The sequence below is a fragment of the Dendrobates tinctorius genome, unplaced genomic scaffold, assembly GCF_039654945.1.
Source record: "Dendrobates tinctorius isolate UK_male_01 unplaced genomic scaffold, ASM3965494v1 ptg000157l, whole genome shotgun sequence".
Classification (NCBI taxonomy): Eukaryota; Metazoa; Chordata; class Amphibia; order Anura; family Dendrobatidae; genus Dendrobates; species Dendrobates tinctorius.
In genome coordinates, this window is record NW_027361824.1 from 4,422,884 (window position 1) to 4,431,245 (window position 8,362).

At 43.9% G+C, this 8,362-nt stretch overlaps 1 long non-coding RNA gene across 1 annotated transcript; it reads left to right on the top strand.

Moving 5' to 3' along the window:
• The first annotated feature begins 272 nt into the window (after window positions 1-272).
• On the top strand, window positions 273-6,366 carry LOC141051531 (uncharacterized). Its single transcript, XR_012220655.1, has 2 exons — window positions 273-4,603; window positions 5,195-6,366. It is a non-coding gene; the product is annotated as an uncharacterized lncRNA (long non-coding RNA).
• The last annotated feature ends 1,996 nt before the right edge of the window (window positions 6,367-8,362 follow it).

Below are 8,362 nucleotides of genomic sequence, written 5' to 3' on the forward strand. Positions count from 1 at the left end.
ATCTATCATTATAACTAAGGTCCGTATAAAGGGGAATCTAGTAGAGGAGGGGGCCGTAAAATCAGGTCCATATAAGAACTCTGAGGAAATCGGGTGTGACACGCATATGTAATTTCTGCTCGAATGAGAGGTTACTGTAGGTTCTGTGTGTGCACAGCTATTTTTAGAAAAAGAGCTGATGCAAATCAAAATGGGAGAGGTCTGACATTACGGAATATAAGGCTGGGTGAACAGTTCATACTGCGCAGCCCGGACGGACAAGTTTTTCACAATAGACGGTTCCGCACTAGGAATAGAGGAGGTTGTTGAATGGCTACTTTGATTTGAAAGGTTGTGGAAAGTAGACAAATAAGCTGCACAGTAGGTATTCGTTCAAAGAGTGGTGATATTGCCTAACTGGGCCATGTGACAGCGTCCTTTCGGGGAGGTCACCGCCTAAGCTTAAATCAACACCCTTTACGAATAAACCTTGTGACAGATAAGAGTGTGACCGAATGAGCACAGGACCGTGAAATGAGCCTGTGACAGGATATGACTGAAGAACCCCAGTAGATGGACACTTTATTTACAATCCTGTGTGTTGTGGGAGTATTTCTGTTCAGATGCTACATAGCATATAAGTACACGAAACACGTAGTACACCGAGGAACAGACACTCCATTTAGCCTGTTAGCACCTTAGGAAGAAGGTAACGAGGTATAGTAGAGCCTAGTCTTGAGCTTACCCAATACACCACCTAAGGCAGGGGACTAACAGGAAGACAACAAGAGAGACAGGATAAGAATAAAAGATAAGATGGGGAACAGTCAGGGAAAGATACCTGAAGAAGGAAATCGGTTATGTGATATAATTGAGGATAGATATGGAAGTAGTGCAGCAAAGAACCTGGAAAAAGTATTAATCAAATCCAAAGTGCAAGATAGGCAGGCTGTGTGAATCCTTATATATATGTCTATGAGAACCTCTGAATAAGATGAGAGATGAGTAATTGAGTAAAAAAAAAAAAAAAAATCAGTGAATGAGCACGTATGAATGAATCATCACACATCATTTTTGTGTCAAGAGATTTGTGACCTTTCTAGTTGTGGTGGAATCCCGGACAGATGCGTTATAGATATTTCAAATCTACATCTGAGACTGAATGAATTGAGTAATGATATAGTTCGTGTTATATGTGGCATTACATTGTAAAGTTTCCTGAATGCATTTGGCCAGAAAAAGGGCAAGACATGGTTAATCTCATTATACAGTTATCTGCCCTTACAGTGAAATCCCGTGATTTTGAGTTTCTTTGTAGAAATTGATTTTGATAAGTCTAAAGAACTACAGAATTCTGTGAAGGACGACGCTGCATTCTGACGGGAGGGGTGAATGATACCGCTGCGTAGTTTTTCTTCTCCCTTCGCTCTTATCTCTGCTGAGTGTGAGCTGTGCTCAAAATTCTCTGTAATTCTCTCCGTAAGGTACACGCTGAAAGATTTGTGCATTTTAAAGCAACAGTACTTAATTGAAGATTGGAAGTTAAAAGTAAGATATGGTGCCTAATTTAGAAGGGAATTGTAAGTGATTGCTTGGTCATTAATGTGTTTGAACCTGCTTCTAGTTGTGTGATTGATTTGTATAGCAAATTGTGTCAAATTACAAGAGACAGAGAAGGAAGGAAGCAGTAAAACAAGTGGGACAAATATTGAAAAAGGCAAAAATACCAGAGTGTGAATGTTTGGATGTACAAAAAGGCACAGACAAGGGAAGAAAATAGCAAGTGAATAAATGATGCTTGAGAATGTGCAGCAGTGTGGAAGGTGTATTATGAATGTTTGATTGACAAAGTGTAACCAGAGACCCAGACAAAACAGATGGACTTGTAAACACTGTGGTCAGACTCAGACAAACCCAGACTGAATAGCTACTTGTGTGACCTGTGCTACTGACCTAAGAGAATTGCACTAAATCCTATCCAGACAAGATCATAAGAAGCTGACATAATAGTGTGGATAGTGGGTAGTGGGACATTGGCCCTTGAGGAGTAAGCTGACAGTAGACATCAGACGGCCAACCCCATCAGGACCTAGAAGTGTGACTAGAATAAGAAAGATACAGGTGTATTATCCCTGGAGCCCCTCTGACCAGCTAGCTTTGCTGAAGCAGCTGCCTGCCCCTGAAGACCAACCATTCCCGTTTTACAGACACATAAAGGAAGTACAGCAGACATATAAGTGTACCTGGGCAGACCTAGAGAGGTTGGTGAGTTTAAAGGCAGGTGACGCACTAGATCATATAATTAAGACACACACAGATGTGACAAAGAATCAGGCTTGGGGCATGGATGATAAATCTGCACAATCTGGGGAGACGTACTGTGAGTCACTAAGACAATGGGCTGCAGTGGAACAATCAGAGCAGTCTGTACTCCTGACTAATGTGACACAGCAAAGAGGAGAGAGAGTAGAGATATACCTTGGACGGTTACAGCTGAAATGGGCAGACATGGGGTACATTTGCATAAACCCACTTGATGTTAGAATACTGGTGAATGCATTCATTGACGGTATGAACAAAGACTTACGAGACGCAGTACAGACAGCCAGACCTGAATGGAGACATGTAGATCCGAAAGACCTCCTTAAGGTAGCTAAAGAAATTGAGCAAACAAGGATAATAAAACGACCTGTCATGTATGCTGGAGCACAAGGAAAAAAGTGGAGACGTAATAGGGAAGGCATGTGAGATGACACTGATGTTTCTTTTGACAATCTATTCCCCACATGACATCCATGCCATACTCCTACAAGTTCAACCAAAACATCTGTCTATGGCCAGACAGCTCCGACTTGAGTGTGCTCTACTAATTCCTGAGTATGTCACTCCTCAAAAGATGTAACGTTCTGAATCCAGCCACCCTCCTGCCTGTGGATTCAGAAAAGGGGGAATTGGTGACCGTATTGGCAAGTGAGGAAGGATACTTTGACATGACGCATGAACATGTCTGCATAGAACTGATGAGTCAGGAGACAGTTGGGTTTGCACACATTCATGAAAAACCTGTTCCTAATGCAGACTTTGAGTTTCTTTTTTGTAGATGGCCCCAGATACCACCAGGATGGACGATTCTACACTGGATATGCAGTAGTATCCTCACATGAGGTAATCCGAGTGGAACCACTCTCTCCTCACATGTCGGCGCAGGAGGCAGAGTTGAAGGCACTCACTGAGGCGTGTAGAGCCGCTGCAGGTAAAGTCGCTAATATTTTCACAGATTCGAAGCCCATTAAAAATGCAGAGCTGGTGAAACAATTGATGGAGGCATTGATGTTACCAGTCCAGGTTGGCATTGTCAAGGTAAAAGCACACACAAAGGTGACTCCGTGGAGGTAGAGGGCAATAGAAGGGCGAACGAGGCTGCTAAAATAGCACAAGGCGGCCTAGAGAGAGCAGTGGACGGTGGCGGGGAGTCAGCGTATTCCAGCCACATTGGGTCTAGATGTCCTGAAATCCCTCCAGCAAAAGGCTGCCCAAACAGAGAAGGTACACCGAGGGAGACTGGGAGCTGAGCTGAACTCAAATGGAGTATGGGAGAATAAGGATAAAATGTGCCCACCAAAGTCCCTGTTCCCAATCATGGCGCAAGCAGCACATGGCCCCAATCACACCTCAAAAAGTCACATGTGTGCCATGGTAGATGCCTTCTGGATCGCTCCTGGCTTCAGTTGCGCAGCCGCGAAACTTGTACAATCATGCCTCATCTGTGCACAGCACAACCCAGGTAAAACAGTAAAAGTCCCTAAGAAAGCGACACCTAGGCCTCTCTACCCGTTTCAGAGACGGCAGATTGACGACATACAGCTACCAAGGTAGGAGTGTATGCAAATATCCTAGTATGTGTAGATCTCTTCTCTGGATGGCCAGAGGCCTACCCGGTGAAAACGGCTACAGCTCGAGCTACTGCAAAGAAACTGGTGATGGAACTAGTACCACGATTCGGTGTCCCTGAAACAATTGAATCAGACAGAGGTACACACTTTACTGCTGAGGTAATGCAAAATGTAATGCAAATGATAGGTGTAGAACAAGCATTTCATACACTCTACCACCCACAGAGTTCAGGGAAGGTAGAAAGAATGAACGGGACACTGAAATTGAAAATACAGAAAACCATGGAGCAGACCCATAGACCATGGCCAGAGTGTCTCCCATTAGCATTATTCTCAGTAAGGTACACACCCACGGGGAAAACTAAACTGTCACCCTTCGAGATACTGTTTGGAAGACCACCGAACACAGGGTTGTACTACCCACAGGTCTTAACACTTAATGTGGATAATTTGACAAGTTATGTAATCCAGTTGCAAAAGCATTTAACTCAAATGCATTCTCTAGTTTTCTCTTCCATTCCAGATCCAGATAGTGTGGAAGGAACTCACTGTCTACAACCTGGTGATTACGTATATGTCAAGAAACACTCCAGAAAGACCCTTGAACCCCGATATCAAGGACCTTACCAAGTACTCCTGACAACGCCTACTTCTGTTAAGTTGGAAGGACGACCAACCTGGATCCACGCATCGCATTGCAAACTAGCCACAGGAGTTAACAAAGCATAAGAGTGCATAATGTTTTGGTTTAGTTTTGTTGCATTATCTGTAATAATGGTAGCTGCGTGGGACAATCTAAATTCTCCAATGTCCTTGAATAATAAGTTTATACAACATCATGAAAAATTACTGAATGATTGGTCAAATCATTTGCTGGATCTGCACACATTCACCAGTATCAGCCACTAGTATTCCGTTCCTTGTTATTCCTATGCCACCCGAGGAATTATTTGCCTGGACCAGTTGTTCTGATACACTTGCTAATAATGCCACAAATAATGTGAAGTTATGGAACACAACTGTTGGTATACCTATTGTGGGATGGGTAGGATACCCTTGGTGGCAGGGTAATCTTTCAGGAAGTAACACATACCTTCAATATCTGGCATATAAAGGGGGGGCTTGGGTACCCAGGAATAGAACTCGATTAACCTACCTGGGGCAAATTCCAATGTATGGCCTACAAGTTAGTTTTAATGTAACTTCCCACTCTACTGATGCCTTCAAACCAATACTGCTAGAAAGAAGGTTGCATAACACGTCCTGGGAGTATTCCAATTTATTTCCCCAGGGCAATAATGAAACTTGTTTTAATATTTCAGGTAATATACCTTGCAACGAGTCATCTGGATATGAGAAAGGAACTCCCACCTGTGGAAATCCAGATGTAGGGTAGTGTAGCCCTTTAGGACAACTTCCAAATTGGTGTATGGTTCAGAATGTATCTGTGTTCATAGATTTAGTTCATAGACTGGTATTACAACATTCAGCCCTATGGGACCTACCTAGTGACATGTTCTGGGTATGTGGAGACAATGCATATAAATGGTTGCCAGTAGGGGTAAAAGGTGCTTGTACTCTGGGTCGTTTGACTCCAGCTACCTTTGTTATTCCGAATGACCAGTTGAATACTCAGAGCATACCTAAACACACGTTGTACAAAAGAGCTGCTGACAATACACCTCGCCTCTCTGGGAGACCACATATAGTGCAGATGAGTGTGGCTAATAAAATTGTCAGCTCTATTTTTATTTATCCTATGATTACTCAAATGTGGGATAAATTAGTCAGGGCTACAGATTACTTAGATGACCAAATATGGGATATATTGGATATATTGAACACCACCGTTGCTGTCCAAAAATCATTGTTGTTTGTATCTTCGTAATATATGTGCTATTGAAACTTGTTTTTTGGTGTATCTCTGTATGCAAGAAAAGATGTAGAAATAGATAAGGAAGTTTGACTGTAAACAACAAGAATTTAACTATTATTCCTTTGAGTCCTAGATTGACATCTCATTTCTGGCATGAAGGAGCGTACTCTTGCAATGATGGACGTGGCTTCAGTATCTGGGGGATGGAGAAGGTAGAAGACCTGTCTCCCTTGGGCAACCCGTCGGCCTGGGATAGTACCTGGTGAACGAGCCACTATCCGCTGTTGTTGCAGGATCCAGTGTTCCAGATTGTGGAAAATGAAGATGTCAAAGGGGGGAATGATAGGAACTGAAGGAGTTAAATTGAGTTCTGTCTATGTTGCATTCTCTTGTTTAAAACCTTATCTGTTCTTCGAGGAGATGTCTCAGACATCTCCCTTGTGAACCAAGGTCAAATACCTCTGCTTTTTCGCCTAAATGACTTTCTTTGTCTAAAACAAGTTGTAAAATCATTTGTACTGCGCATGTCTGTAAAATGTTTAAATTCTTTACTATAAAAGACGGAAGCCTAACTGATAAGCCAGAGGCGTCTTGAGAGGCATCCCGAGTGGTATTATACAGCTGGTGTCTGTGTAGTTCTTCTCGACGGAGCTGATTTAATTAGAGACATATGATGCTTCACACCTAAGAACATCGGTCCTTCAGATGAAAGAGTAATCTGAGGGATCCCGACACCCCTCTATACAGAGCCCCATCCTGCAGTATATTTCTCCTCTCAGCTCCTCTATAAAGAGCCCATCCAGCAGATCATTGCACCTCTCAGGCCTCTCCTGCAGTGTACCTCTCCTCTCAGCCCCCTATAATGCCCACTCTTGCAGCACATTGCTCATCAGCACCTTTATATAGAGACCCCCTCCTGCAGTACATCACTACTCGTATCCCTTTGTATCTAGTTCCCTCCTGCAGTATATCTCTCCTCTCAGCCCCCATATACAGCCCCCTCCTACAGTATATCACTCCTTCAAAATGCCTGTATATAGATTATCCTGCAGTACATCACTTAACTCAGCCCCTTGTATACAGCCCCATCCAGCAGTGCATCACTCCTCTCAGTCCTCTGTCTATAACCCAATTCTGCAGTATATCACTCACCTCAGCCCCTATATACAGCTCCATCTTGCAGTATATCTCTCCTCTCAGCCCCTGTGTGCAGCCCCATACAGCAGTATATCCTCTTCTCCAGTGTCGGACACTGACGGCTTGGGGCCCTGTGCAATAAATGTCTGGGCCCCCTCCTTTTATGGTGACAATGCGACATATACACTCACTGGCCACTTTATTAGGTACACCTGTCCAACTGTGTGTTAAGACTTAATTTCTAATCAGCCAATCACATGGCGGCAACTCAGTGCATTTAGGCATGTAGACATGGTCAAGACAATCTCCTGCAGTTCAAACCGAGCATCAGTATGGGGAAGAAAGGTGATTTGAGTGCCTTTGAACGTGGCATGATTGTTGGTGCCAGAAGGGCTGGTCTGAGAATTTCAGAAACTGCTGATCTACTGGGATTTTCACGCACAACCATCTCTAGGGTTTACAGAGAATGGTCCGAAAAAGAAAAAAAATCCAGTGAGCGGCAGTTCTGTGGCCGGAAATGCCTTGTTGATGCCAGAGGTCAGAGGAGAATGGGCAGACTGGTTCGAGCTGATAGAAAGGCAACAGTGACTCAAATTGCCACCCGTTACAACCAAGGTAGGCAGAAGAGCATCTCTGAACGCACAGTGCGTCGAACTTTGAGGCAGATGGGCTACAGCAGCAGAAGACCACACCGGGTACCACTCCTCTCAGCTAAGAACAGGAAACTGAGGCTACAATTTGCACAAGCTCATCGAAATTGGACAGTAGAAGATTGGAAAAACGTTGCCTGGTCTGATGAGTCTCGATTTCTGCTGCGACATTCGGATGGTAGGGTCAGAATTTGGCGTAAACAACATGAAAGCATGGATCCATCCTGCCTTGTATCAACGGTTCAGGCTGGTGGTGGTGGTGTCATGGTGTGGGGAATTTTTTCTTGGCACTCTTTGGGCCCCTTGGTACCAATTGAGCATCGTTGCAACGCCACAGCCTACCTGAGTATTGTTGCTGACCATGTCCATCCCTTTATGACCACAATGTACCCAACATCTGATGGCTACTTTCAGCAGGATAATGCGCCATGTCATAAAGCTCGAATCATCTCAGATTGGTTTCTTGAACATGACAATGAGTTCACTGTACTCAAATGGCCTCCTCAGTCACCAGATCTCAATCCAATAGAGCATCTTTGGGATGTGGTGGAACGGGAGATTCGCATCAGGGATGTGCAGCCGACAAATCTGCGCCAACTGTGTGATGCCATCATGTCAATATGGTCCAAAATCTCTGAGGAATGCTTCCAGCACCTTGTTGAATCTCTGCCACGAAGAATTGAGGCAGTTCTGAAGGCAAAAGGGGGTCCAACCCGTTACTAGCATGGTGTACCTAATAAAGTGGCCAGTGAGTGTATATGTACAGCCACACATACATGTATATATATTACATAGTCCCCTTTATTATGTATATTGCTGTCCCCTAT